This window comes from Cibotium barometz, chromosome 8 (assembly GCF_041138505.1).
Source record: "Cibotium barometz isolate CiBa-2024 chromosome 8, ASM4113850v1, whole genome shotgun sequence".
Classification (NCBI taxonomy): Eukaryota; Viridiplantae; Streptophyta; class Polypodiopsida; order Cyatheales; family Cibotiaceae; genus Cibotium; species Cibotium barometz.
In genome coordinates, this window is record NC_141053.1 from 58,742,656 (window position 1) to 58,757,168 (window position 14,513).

Sequence of the window (14,513 nt, forward strand, 5' to 3'; positions counted from 1 at the left end):
AAATCTTTCTTAAGTACAATTTCGATGCCAAATGATCCCATACTAGTCAAGGTGAAAGAAGTCTTATCTCATGATCCAGATTATCAAAGGATGGTGAAGTTAGTAGAAAAAGGGGAAAATTCAAAGAAGGAGAAGAATCTAATCAAGGGATACTACACTCATGAAGGAAACCTCTACTTCAATCACAGACTAGGTATCCCTAAGGATCTTGCTTTAAAGAAACTAATCCTACATGAAGCTCATGATAGTCCCCTTGCACGGAACCCAGGCTATGCGAAAACATTAAATGTGTAAGGAGGAGCTTTCATTGGGTAGGCGTGAAAAATGATGTCCTTCGGTACTTAAAGCAATGTCTGTCATGCCAAAGGATCAAAGCTGAAAGGGTCAAGATGCTTAGGAAACTTCAACCCTTGACTATTCCCCAAATGAAGTGGGAATGCATTAGTATGGATTTTGTGACAAGTCTCCCCACTGTACAAGGAGGATATGACTCCATTTTGGTAGTAGTATCTTCATTAATTAAAAAAATATCTCTGTAAATAAATGAATTTATGAGTTTTTATGGTATAAAAATTAGTGATTTTATTAAACGGGCCATTTTCACTTAGAATCTTCAAATTCTGAGTCCAAATTTGGAATCTGTGTGGGATTTCACCATAGGATAGGTTTTTATAGCATCCAAAACGGACACCAAATCAAACTTATATATATGCGAATTTTAGTTACTTTATTTTAAAAATGATGACCTTTAAACCTTAAATAAATGCATGATTGGGCATTTGATTGATGGACGATCTGCACGCGCCAATGACCAGGAAACATCCCGGACATTTTCGTTGAAAAAAAAATTGGCCCCTTTGGCGCTCCGACATGCAAATCGAGGTCGGTGTCCCAAATTTGGAGACCCAACCCAAAAAGACTGTACACACTCACTAGGGCACCCGTACAATTAGTCGCGTAAGGACCAAAGGCCGACCACCCATTATGTGGTCCACACATACCGCCATGTGGATGCCCATGCTGCCTTTGGCCAAAAGGGTACATGCGTTCCACACCTTTGACTGTGCACCGCCACCGTACCTTTCCCTAGGCTCATGCAAACTAGTGACTGGTGCACTTTGATGGTACACCGTCCCTTCACCCGTACTTTGCTATGTACCCACAAAGTACCCTGCACACCTATATAAACCCTTGTGTGCTCCATGGCCAGCAGCACATTGCGTAGAGTACCCGACACCTATCATGAGGCCGTACCGCTAGTCCATACCGCCACTCTGTGTGCGAGACTATACAGTAGCTGCAACCCTAGCATTAGCCTGCATACTGTGTAGAAGCTGTTGCCCAACTGTACTTGCTGTACATGCAGCCGTGTGCCTGATCGTACTTACTGTACCTACAGCCATTCCTTGGAACCCTCACCGCCTTCCTCACAACACCCCCTAATCAGCCATCTCTTAAATAAGCCCTTTTTTTAGTCACCTCACCCTTGTGGAGAGGGTGTCCTTAACACTTCTCTCTCTCTCTCTCTCTCTCTCTCTCTCTCTCTCTCTCTCTCTCTCCCCCCCCCCCCCGGTGGTGTGAAGGGACTTACAGCCCTCACCCCCTTGAAGCAAAACGTTTTTGCCCTTTAGAACATCTAGGAATTCTCCCCCCCCCCATTTGCATAGACTTTAATAAGAGGTTTTTGAGCTTAGAGGAGGTTCCCACGCTGCGATTTTTGGCTCATAGAGTGAGCAAACGATCTCAGAATCGAGATCCGATTGAAGCACTACGATCGCAATGTCACGAACTACGAGGTGGTCATCAAGATGGTCCCATCCTGAAAATGCCAAAAATCACCTCAGGAGACGCTCACAACGATGAGACTAGAGAAAATGCTCCTAATGCGGCTCCAACCCTTCCGTTTTGCAAGCTCCACAAGGGAACGGTGGCCAGGTTAGCTTGGTCATCATTTAAAAGGAGTTTTAAATTATTCTTTAATATTAATATCAATAAATCAAGAAAGAAGATGCAAATTGTTCCATTGAAAAATGTTAGAAATTCTATGAAGCTATTATATTTGAAATGATGTATTTTGTAATCGATAGTTCGTATTGAAATTGTTATTTTTAAGAAAAAGAGTACACGTGTTTTCTCCTTGCTTCGACGCACTAACTCTGTTTTCGTGCTTGTGTAGCCAGGCGGCGTCGTTTAGTAAGGCTCATAGTTCAGCCCATTGGGAGAATGAGGTTCGTCGTATTGAGGTGAGTAATTGTGATGCTGCCTAGTACAGAGGGCCTAGGCTAGTGTGGTGAATAAGTCCACCCTAGCGCGTAGACATCCCTCTGAGGGGTGGGAGGATTGAGCAATGGAGCTTGAGGGGACGACATGCCAGTTTGAGTCCTCGTCAGCTATATCGATGACAAGGTGTATGGTCCCATAGGATTTGCCAAGTCTGTAGAGGCTGGAAGGTTGAATTCTAGATCATCGGCAGTATAAAAGAAAAGAATAAGAGAGCCGGTTTGGGCTTATATGGAATTGATTCTTGTATAAACGTTTTTAAAATATATATCTTGTCTTTAGCATTATTATACTGTGGAAAGAGGCTGTTTTAACGAACCTTGTGAAAGGGCCCTAAATTAAGGAACATGTTTATTTATGTTAAACAGTGTGGTAGGATTACTTAGAAAACAAATTGGTGCGTGAGTACGGTGGAAAGTGGGAGGATGGAATGCCCCAACGGTACCATCCTATGGATGGGTGGACCGGATTAGTCGGGTAGCTTTCCAACAGATTAAGTAAAAGCCCTATGCTAGATAAATAGATTCTCGGGCAACTCTATTCTAGAAGACTAGGCCAGCGGTTGTGCCTTGCATGGATGAGAAAAAAAGCGTTGTCTCTAGGAATCAAGATTAGTAGTTGCCCAAATTATGATCAATTACCCTATGGGTGATTTAATTTTTAGAAGACCATGCTCCCCCTATGGGGGGGATAGGACTAGGTCTTACTTACCTACAAATCATATCCTTGAATCTTTGTATGTTCAAGTTGTCGACGAGTAGGAAATTTTCTCCAAGTTAAGACTTAGTAGACTATCTTAAGTGTTTCCCCTATTTTGGAAGGGGGGAACCTTACAATTGGTATTAGAGTCGATCTTAGCTCCTAGGACTTGCCATTTAAGGACTGTTTTGCAATGTATGTTTTACCTTACATAATGCTAATTAATAAAAACATCTTACTAAGAACAAATTGATGTTTACTAAGAACAAATTGAATTGATGTTTAAATGATTGTAGGAAGATGGAGATGCCTACTCAAGATTTCTAGTTTTTCAGTGCATCTTCGAGACTGCTTGTCACTCCTCAAATTTTGAGTTCCGTGACACCATGATACAGATACTAGAGAAAATGTCCCTACCCCATTTCTCTCATATTGAAAGAGGATGGGGTAGAGATTTCTAGAGTCGTGGGCCGAGATATTTCTTCATCCGAGCAGATCGAGTTGGAAACCTTACTATCGATCTAAAGCGTTTTGTTGGATTGAAAAGTTGAAGATGGACCGTTTATTTTGGTTCGTGGGGTACTCCCAGGCGACTAAGTGGGAATCGCATACCACAGGACCGCTGGGTGTATGACCGAGTGATGAAGGTCTTACCTGCCGATAGAGTAGCTATGATGGGACATAGCCCAATCCAGAGTTTAGCACCCTTACCACATCAGTTTTTCGAGTCTTAGAAACTACAACTGAACCCCATATTTCACCTATGTGGATCGCTCTAGCCTTATGTCACAGTTGAGCTTAGGATTTCCCTTCATGACAAATAAGACTAATTATATTAGTCTCAAATCTTTGTAATAAAACTTTTCCTTGTAAATATTTGAGAAATAAAATGATTTCAATGTTTTACTTTCAAAAAAGCTTAAACATTGTGCAAAGTATGAATCTTGTAATCTTAAAATTTTAATCTTACAATGATGGCCAGGACGATCAGCCTCCACTTCCCAATGCGCTATACATCGATGCCCAAGAGAAGAAGCTCCTGCTTAAGCAAATGCAACCTCCCTCCTTTAAGGGGCAAGGTTCAAAGATTGAGTAGGATGCTAAAGTCTGGATTGAAGCGATGGGCAATTATTTCTCAGCTCTGTTGGTACTGGAGTAGAAACCAGTCTATGCTTGCACGGTTTTGCCTCACCAGAGATGCTAAACTCTAGTGGAAACAATGGTGCCGTAATAAGGGAATCACCGAGTATTCTCAAACATGGGAAGACATCAAGCAAGCTGTGAAGGAAAGATATATTCCCCCATCCCAAGAATCCATAAAGATGAATGAGTTTTTTAGTCTTAGGTAGTGCAGCTTAACTCTCGACGAAGACTACTATTCCAAATTTATCACTCTCTGGAAGTATGCCCCAGCTATGACTACTTCCTAGCAAGTGGCTTGTTTTTTCCAAGGTTTAAATGAACCCTTAGATTCCTGCCTCGAAGTAATAAGGCCAAGCACATTACAGGATGCTCTCATACGAGCAAAGCCTCCTGTGAAAGAACTGAGGACCGACAAAGCTAGCCTCAAAAGAGATATTACCCTAAGGTAAACCCTAAAGATCAGCTCTCCAACAGAATTTTCCCTACTATAACTGAGGGCAGCAAACCAACTCTTTTGTTTCCCGCTTGTCTGCTGCTTCTTCCAGAGAAAGCCCTCTGTGTTTTGAATGCAATGAGCCGGGACACTTTAGGGCCAACTGTCCCAAGTTAGCAACATCTTTTTCCCAAGGTGGCAGAGCAAACAAAGCTGTGGAACCCCTATCCACCAAGGTGCAAGTGGCAGTGGACGTGGCAGAGACTGCGGAGGAGTAGTTGCTAGAACTACCTGTGCTATAAGTGAAGAACCAACCTTGGGAAGAATGACTGAAGAACAGCGCACCACCGTCTATGCAAGGCGGTAGAATTTCTAGGTCCAAATCAACAATTTGTGTAATCCAAACCCAAACCACTCATCACGGTAAGCCATTCCAGCTTTTGATTGATTATGGCAATACCCATTCATTTTTTTCTCCTAGTAGGTGTTTGCAAAAATTAAACTTGGGTCAAAAAATAGCTTGAAGAATGATTGTAGAGTTATCTAGTGGAAAAGAAGTAGTATCTCGCCACTCTGTAGTAGGAAACATTGATTTTGAGCTGGGTAATGAGCAAACTCATGGCCACTTTAGAGTCTTGCCATTAGGAATTTATGATGGAATGGACTGGCTAATTGCAAACAAAGCTAGTATTCATTGTAACCAGGGGAGTATCACTTTTGAAAATGAGCATGGCCAAGTAGTATCTGTTCAGGGGAAAACAAGTAAACCTAAATCTAGGGTAGTCAAGGCAAAACATCTTCTCAAGGAAACACACGTAAGGGACATCAAGTTTTCCTAGTTAAGCTCAACAAAACCATTGAACCTAGTAAGGAGACATAACCCTCTTGACTCCAAGAAATCCCTGACATCTTTCCTGAGACGAGCTTACAAGGCTACCTCCTCCTCGAGAAGTCGATCATGAAATCGAGGTGATCCGTGGAGCTCAACCCATCTCAAAAATGCCCTATAAAATGTCCCTCCCTGAAGCCATTGAACTTAAGGAGCAACTTTCCCAACTCACTGAGCAAGGATTTGTATGCCCCAGTAGCTCTCCTTGGGGAGCACCTGTTCTTTTCCAAAAGAAGGATAGAACTCGTCGCCTTTGCATAGATTATCGAGGGCAAAATCAAGTCACTGTCAAGAATAAGTATCCTATCCCATGAAAATGGTAGAGTGTGGAAATGTTACTAGCAAGGATACAAAAAATTAATGACAATGATGATGTTGTTGTTAAAGCTATTTTGATGAGCTTAAAGATGTAATATCGAAGTGGTGAATGACGACCCTAAATGTATTTTCTAGTAGTGTAGGAAACCTAAAATTAAACAAAGGCAGTTCTTACTAACACTTTCCTTGGATGTTGATAGAAACTCAAAGCATGCAAATAGGCCTCAAAAATGTAGTTAACTACATTAGCATGTAATGTAGTTAACAACACATTATAGGGTATAACTTCTCCACAGAGAAGAGGATAGCTCAATCTAAGATAATCAAAAGAGCAACTCGAGGAGGTGATGATTGTTAGTACATGTTCAATGCCCTCCTCTCAGCACGTAACTCACATTGATGTATGGTGCACATTTGTATAGTCTGCATTACGAGGAGAAGCCATTGGTGCACATATCTTTAGTGGGAACCCCAGCTTAAATGTTTCAAGGGGTTGTAGTTGTGAAGGTTGATGGTTAGGAGATGATGAGGGGTACAAGTGTTAGCTAGGGTTTGAGGAATATTCCTTGGAACGTTCCCTTGGATACTAATTTTATCATTAGTTCCTTGAAATACTCCCTCAGATACTAATTTCATTATTAGAGGGCGATGGTTAGTTGGGACGTATTATGGATACACGGGTGGTGAATTGTGTCAATACAATGTAGTCGCCAATGTCTTAGACGTGTCCACCGCACTACCTGCTGCAAAAATATAAATGGACATAGTTGGCACAAGATGAGTCATCCAATCCTTGTGAGCATATGTTCCCTATACTCTCAGTACGCCCTCCATCCAGAGTCTGTCTAGATTTCCATCTAACCTCTACACTAGAGTGCACGGGTGGACAACACCATCATATTGTACCTAGATCTCTTGTTTGGTGTAATTAGAATTTTAAAATTCTCTCCATTCTCTCTATTGCATTGTTTAGTGTATTTTCTCTTACTGTATCTCTTTCTATATTCTTACATGGTATCAGAGTGGTAGGTGCTCTTAGCAACAATAGTACACTAAGTCTTGTCTTTCTTTGTATAGAAGTACTTTGGAGTGATGCCCGCTCCAAGCTCCGACGCTGCTACTATTCCAGTGCTGCGCATCTATTCACCTACCTTCACTAAAGGCAAGTTAGATGGGATAAACTATACTCTTTTGAAGTTCAAAATCAATGCCATCCTTGATTTCTATGAGCTGCTAGATACCGTTCTAGGAACGGACCAAGAACCGATGAAAACCATTGACCCTAGTGATAACATAAGAATGATTTCACTAGATGCTGCTCTTTTTCGGGCATAGAAGTGGCACGATGCAGATGCACTTTGTTACCAGTGTAAGTGATTCTATTCTTACTCTGATTCAACACATAACAGTGGCTTCGACCATATCGAGAAACTAGTATGAGACCTAGAATTAGACAGATTCAAAACCTAGAGAATCAGCTTGCCTGAAACGTTTACTGAAGGAGAGGCTGCAGAACCGTTTATCTCTCGGATCAAAAACTTGTGAGACCAAATGGCTGTTGTGGGAATCATGAAGACCAGTGAAGAGTTGGCTCTCGGAGATGCATATGAATTCTACTGCAGAAGTATGATGGCTTGGTTACGGAACTAAACACCTAGGTTAGAGTACTACTGCAGAAGTATGATGGCTTGGTTACGGAACTAAACACCTAGGTTAGAGTACTACCTTTTTCTTTTGAAGAATTTAGTGCTATGCTATTTGAGGAGGAGATGCGGTTGAAGACTCGTGATGGTGGTGACACAACATTTGTAGCCAATGCAAAAGGTAAAGGCGGGGCGATTTTTGAAGACAAGAAGAAGAAGAAGCCCAAGAAGATGATTTTTTTGGCTTCATAGAAGGGAAAGGAGTGAGCCAACAATGCCCAAGCTAAGCTGGAACTCTAGGTTGCTATAGAAGAGGTATGCTCATTCTTTTAGGCTCCAGTTGGTTGAGTGTTCATGGATTTTGGATAGTTCATGGATTCTTTCAGGCATCCTGACATATGACCAGCAAAAAGGACTCAGATAGTTCCTGGCAGCCTTTACAGGAATCCATCAATGTTATTGTGGAGAATAATGTTAAATGTCTAGTCAAAGGGTCTGGGGAACAATCTCATTTGTGGTAGCTACTACAGGAGAAGAAAAGAAGTTGTCCGATGTGCTCTATGTGCCTCAAATAAAGAGGAACTTTCTCTGAGTCGCAATAATAGTTTGTGTGCCTCAAATAAAGAGAAACTTTCTCTCAGTTGTTGCAATAATAGATTGTGGCCTTGAAGTATGCTTCAAGAAAATAGGAGCAAGGATTTTAGATGCTGACGGGAAGACAATTGGAAAAGCTCTGAGGAATAACAATTTGTACGAGCTGACAGCTGTTTGGAGATAAGGGCACAAGTAAAAATTGGCATGAGCAATTTGGTCATATCGGATTTGCTATGTTGAAGGAGATGTAGAAAATGGGAATGGTGGAACATTTACCTTCATTTGCAAAATTACAAGAACCATGTGAAGCTTATATGATGGGCAAGCAACAATGGAAGGCATTTTACAAGAGAGCAGCAATCGAGTAAAGTCTCCTCTAGAGGTATGTTTCTTGCTGATTTCCCTCTAAGTAGAATGGCAAGACATTAGTCTCGGGTGACAAACCAGCCAAGTAATGCCGCGGGAGACGTGCAGTCACCCACCAGAGTTTTCGGGTACAAACACCAACTCTTAAATGATCACGGGGACACACTGAACACCACTCTACTGAGCAAACCTTCACTCTCACTCTGCATCTCTCCACTAACTATCTCACTCACTCTCTCACGCATACACATGTTCAGTAAAACAGAGACACTGCATACTTAATACACATAGTGCAGAGAGTAACATAGAAAGATAATGAAATGGCAAGATTGCTCTTAGTTACATTTCAAAATTATTACAAACTAATACAGAGTAATTTCCCAACACAGACTACCATTTCCTAAGTACTATCACTATAACAAGCTTCATGACACCGACTGTCAACTACCAGTTGAGAGCATACTAATGACTGCACCCTTCATACATTCCTTCTATATGAGTGTCTATCTCTCTTTCTGTCTATTACAATATTACTCTTGTGTATCTGCAGTGACCAGTTGCCCTTTTATGCTAATTCTTCTTGTTCTTGGCAACAACGGCTCTCTAGTGGTTATAGTTCACCACCTCCACACGTGTGATACTGAGGTGGCGCTCATAACATGTGGAGTGGGTTGCCTGCGCCTTCTATTACCACTGAGCTATTGGGCACAACACCTAGCACGCTTGGTGCTTGAGATTCTGCTCTTGAACCCGTTTCCCTAACAAAATTCTCTTTGAATCTTATGAACATTGTTATGGGTCACCCTAACCCTCCTTGAAACACATTCAAAAAGAGATTACTTGGTGAACTGCAACTATCATGAGGATCTTTCCAATTGCCGAGCTCGTAACCCTTAAGGTCTCCAAGCTCTGCAACTCCTTGAGAAGCAATTCCATCGCATCTCCCCACGAGCGTTGTCACACCGCCACATTGCACTACGGGTCCTCGTCCCTCCTCTCACCTCACTTCACTCACATACACTCACTAGCATGCATTAGGGAGAGAGATTAGCAAGAGCAAGACTCAATTACACAATGGGAGAGTATCCTGTATTATGAGAGAAATTCACTTATATACATGGCCATAAGTGTTCACACTCACTTAAACTGTGGCCAGCTAGGCACTTTAGGCTCATAAAAGACCTAGTGCTATTACAATGACTACTCTCATAATATATCCTGAAGTACATCACTTAGGACTTTATCCTATCTTGCTGCCACACGCTCTTGAAGGGGGAATCAATTATTTTATCCATGATGCATTCATAAGTCTCCATTGCAGATGTGGGTATTGATTCTTGAATTTGTTGCTCAGATGTTGTCAAGGTAGTAGGGAAGACTGCTAATTTTTTTCTTGAACACACAAGCTCTTGTGTTGGTGCTGAATGCACGAGAGTTGTTGAGTGATTTTCTTGTCGTTGCTTGGGTCTCCATTCTTGTCAAACTTTAGGTGAAGTTGTTGGGGTTGAAGTCGGTGGTGAGGTTTTCTTCACATTGTTTGATTTTGGCAACCATATGATGGAATTACCATCATAGTATCCTTGTTGTTGAAGCACAAGAACATGCACCCATTTTTTATGAGTGAACATTATAAACTGGTGGCCGATGTGCTTGCTGCTGAGGCTTCTTTCTTTGTGCAAGCTTAGGTGACTTTGTTATGCGCTTGGGTATCCAAGTTGTGGTATTTGTTTGGTAGTACCCTTATGTCTGGAGTAGTGTTTTTCGTACCCACACTTGTTGCATTGGTGGAGTTCTTTGAGGAACTTGCATAGGCTTTTGTGGACGGTGTTGTGGAGTACTCTTCTTCTTCCTTGGACTTTGAGTGCTGCGTTGAGGAAGAGGTTTTGATTGATGAGGCACCCAAATTTGATTGGGATCTTCATAGTAGTCTTGAGCTACAAGTAGCTGCTTCTCCACCCACATTTTGATACTATTAAGATATCGTGATTGTGGTAGTCTTGGTGGAGTTTTCTTTTGGGTTGGTGTGGAAGGTTTGGGACCCTCCTTGACTTTGGTTAGCACTGAGGTTGCAAGTTTGAGACTCAGGGGCATTGTTGATGATGATGAGGTTAGAGTCTCTTGTGGAGTGGCTGTCGATGAGACGAGGCCTTTGAGCATGTGGTTGTCTCCTTTGGTGAGGTTTGTCGATGAAGATGCATAGGCACCGGGGTCTTTCCTTTGATTTCCTTGTCAGAGATAGATAGTTTGGCCCTGGGAACTTCTTCAAGAATAGCTGCTGATTGCGAGGTTTTGGCATCGAACTTCGTAGGTGAGGATGGGTTTGAAGGAGATGCCATTGGAGTCGGTCGTGTGACGAAGATGGTAGGTCATTGTGTAGAGGGGCTTTTGTGGAAGAGGCTTGTATCCTTTTGCATTCAGTATCATAGAAATCCATTAAAGTTGGATCCTCTTCCTTGCAGTGTGGTATTGTCAACTTTTTGTCTTTGACCATCATGAGTGATGACTCTATCTAGCAAAGCACAGTGGTGCTTAGGCAACAATAGTCCATTTATGCCACCCCAAGATCAAATCTGCTTCTAATACATACTCAACCACAAAAAACTTGCAAGTGAGGGGGTTAGTTTCAATATACATTGTAGGTTCAAAGTACCCCACATGGCATGTTCAAGTCTTGTGTAAAGTTTATTCTTTCAGGATGTGCCATGCGTGTTTGTTGACCTAAAAAATCCCATAGCTCGAGGGTCATGAGATTGTGTTCTTGTGTTGGATAAAGTTGTGCTTGAGCTGTGGTGATTTAATTTGCAATTTCCAATCCACCAAAATCCTAGGGATCTTTTCAGTAAGATATGTTGGAAGTTTTAGCTCCTGGAAGGTTTCTTCCTCCCGTAATAGCAATTTTACATTGCTTGTAGGAGTGTTCAAGGTGACTGTTTGCATGGAATCATCTAGTGAATACAACGATTCACCTACCCAAGTTCTGCCAAAGGATGACATCATACTCAAGGGAATCTAGGGTAACATGGAATGTAAATTCCATATCGCCACATCGATTGTTTGAGTAGTGTATCTAAAGTAACCTGGAACTTCAATGTTTTGTCCATTGGCTCCTTTTGTAAGACTATTGCTTGTAGGGATGGGTTTAGGTTGTCCTAATGATACCCAAGTGTCTATTGTCACAATGTTATGACTAGCTCCATGGCTAATCAATGCACGTTTGCGCTTAACATCATTGCTTATAGGAAAATCCAACCATACCATGATAGAATCTTCCAAAGGAACCATAGGTGTTTCGGTTATTATTTCAACTTCAGATCCTGTTTCTGTTTCATAGTCCCATTCACTTTCATCGTCTGTTGTTTGGGTCTCAGCTTTTTCAAGAGTACCCAATGCGTACATTGGCACACTTGGCCCTCTGACAATTCTTAATGAGGGCTGTTTGGAAACTTACGAATCCTCATAGTCCTATTTTATGGAGTTCGTTATGTCCTTGTATAACTCAAGTTGAGCCCTTAAAGTGCAAGTGCTGATGTGATGGTGGCTTTATTATGAGAGAAGAGCATTCCTCCGAATGAGGTTTTGAGAGACGATTATAATCTTGTAAGGGAATTATTGAATTCCTCATGTGCTTTCTCAAGCGTATAGTTCGTATAATCTGTTTCAAATGACTCTTATGTAGAGAGTATGTCTTCCTCTTGAAAGGGGAAGCGATACTCATCTAGGCTTTGCATATTTTGGTTACTGTTTTATAATTGGCATTATGAGGCTTAATCACAATCGGTGACCCTGTAAGACATTCAACCAAGCTAAGCATGCTCTCTTGAGCTTGCTTTTTGCGTTCTGCACATGTCATGTGATCATTACTGTCCATTTGGGGTGGTTGGGTGGGTTCTAGTTTCTTGATTGGTTTATGTAGTGCACTGAGCGAAGAGTAAGAACTTGTTACATCCTCACTTAGTGATGTACTAGAACTTCTTTCATTCTTTGACTTTCTTTGGTTTGTCCATTTTTCATTATGTTTACCCATGCGATGAGATCGAATTTTCTTTTGGGTTTTTGTATTCCGTGTTGCACATATGGGTGTTGCGGTTTGTGTGGTGGTCTTTGAGGTGGATGCTTCTACATCTTGTATAGCTTTTGGCTCTTTTGTGTTTATGTCCCCTTTTGGGTTTATATCCTTTCTAGGCTCCTTTTCCTTGTCTTTTAATTCGACCTTGGTTTTGATAGTTTGTTGTCCTTTTGTTTTTCTTAGTTTTATAAGGTTTTGCTTTTTCTTATGGGTTCTATTTTAAAGCATGTTCTTCTACCCATGTTGAGGTATTGTTTTTTGCATTCCTTTTGACTGTTTCTTTTGCCTTGTCTTGTAAATGTGTAAGCACATTCAAGGGCACCGTGGCCAGTTTCCCATTTTGTACACTTAAGATGTTAAGAGTTGTATTTTGTGAGACAAGTTGCATTGAAGCAACTCGTCTTGGGCAATATTGAAACATGCGATCAATGCCACATCGTTCACACATTGGTCTCACAAGGTGTTAGTGACTATGGGCATGGAAGTATTCCAAACTGTACAGTCTACCACCTTGTGAGGTCCACATCAATAGAAACACTGAAGTGTTTTATTAACTGCCTCCTGAGTAGTTTTTACCCTTTGGATTGTTCTTGTTTGGTGCACGGGAGATGGAGGTTTTGAGTCCATTGTGGATGAAGTGGGACACTTTTTATCATCATGGTCAAAGGTTTTACAATATATGCAGTATAGAAGAACAGGTGCCTTGTATGCATAATGAGGATTGGGATGGTCGTAGTGATTGCACACACCTCGTAGCATGATCATCTTCTAGCATGTTGTTATCTAAACGTATTGCTTCTTTACAACATTGATCGAATATTTTCGGATTGGATACAATGATCAAGTTGTGTAAGCTGTTATTCTTTAAGCCCATCATGTAACATCTTTTCAATTGAACATCGTTTAATTTTTCCCATGACTCACGACGTGAGTCTAAAGAGTTTTATCTGAAGGATAAAATCTCTAATGGATTCATTGGGTTGACGCTCAATTGAATAGAGTTCTATTGTTGCACTCCACTGATCACCTTGTCTGGAAAAGCCATGTATAAAGGCTGATTTCAAGGTTTTGAAGTTGGTCTTGATCGCCGACATCAATGCGATGAACCATTGACTAACTTTTTCCTCTAAGCATAATTTCAACGCATGTACCTTAATGGGGCAGTTGGGATTTCCAAAGGCTTCACATCTCTGTTTAAAGATTTGAATGAATTAAACAGAGTTTGTTGTTCTGTCATATTTGCCCATAATTTTGGAAATTTGTACGGCCGTATTTCTATATGAATCACTGAGGCCGTATGTAGGTGCTCTTGTTGGAAGAGACTTAGTGAGTCCTTGGGCCACCCCCCTTTCTAGACTAGTCAGTATGTCCAAGGTGTGGGCATCCAGGAAAGGGTTGGTACTTATAGGATTTGTGGGAATATTAGGCAAGGGGCCAAAGCTCGGTGGAATCGAAGTGATAGGGGGTGTAAAACCCAATGACACGCTTGTTATAGGCATGGCCAATGGTATTGGGAGGTGAATTTGCGGCATAGATCTCAATGGCTCGAAGATGTCAGCCATTGGATTTAGTCCTTGTGTGATCCCTGGCACTCCCTCTATCATGGCCATGTCGGAGTGCTTAAATTCTTCTTAATGAGCAATCACAGTTTTTTTTTGAATTCTCCCACAGCCCGTTATTTACAGCCTCAAGAGGCTTAGCGTCCCTTCGTTGAGTCAAACGGGTGTCCGTTCGCCCTAATTAGCTTAGGCGCTATACGCACGTGAACAACCTCTAAGATATTTTTCTAAAAAGAGCGTATGCTAAGAGCTTCCCAGATGGAAGAAGAGGTTCTAAAAAAAAGCGTATGCTAGGAGCTTCCCAGATGGAAGAAGAGGTCCTAAAACCTAATTTTCATCACTGTCTCAAGATGAATTTTCTTTTCCAAAATTTCTTCCCTGTTTCGCTACACATTTTTGAGTGTTTCAAAAGGAATTTTGAAAAACTCTGAATGAGGGAGTTGTAGTATTTTTGGAGTACTACAACTTTGTTTCCTTGAGTCATCCGTGATTTTGTCGTTTAGACCCTCAAAAAGTAGCCTGA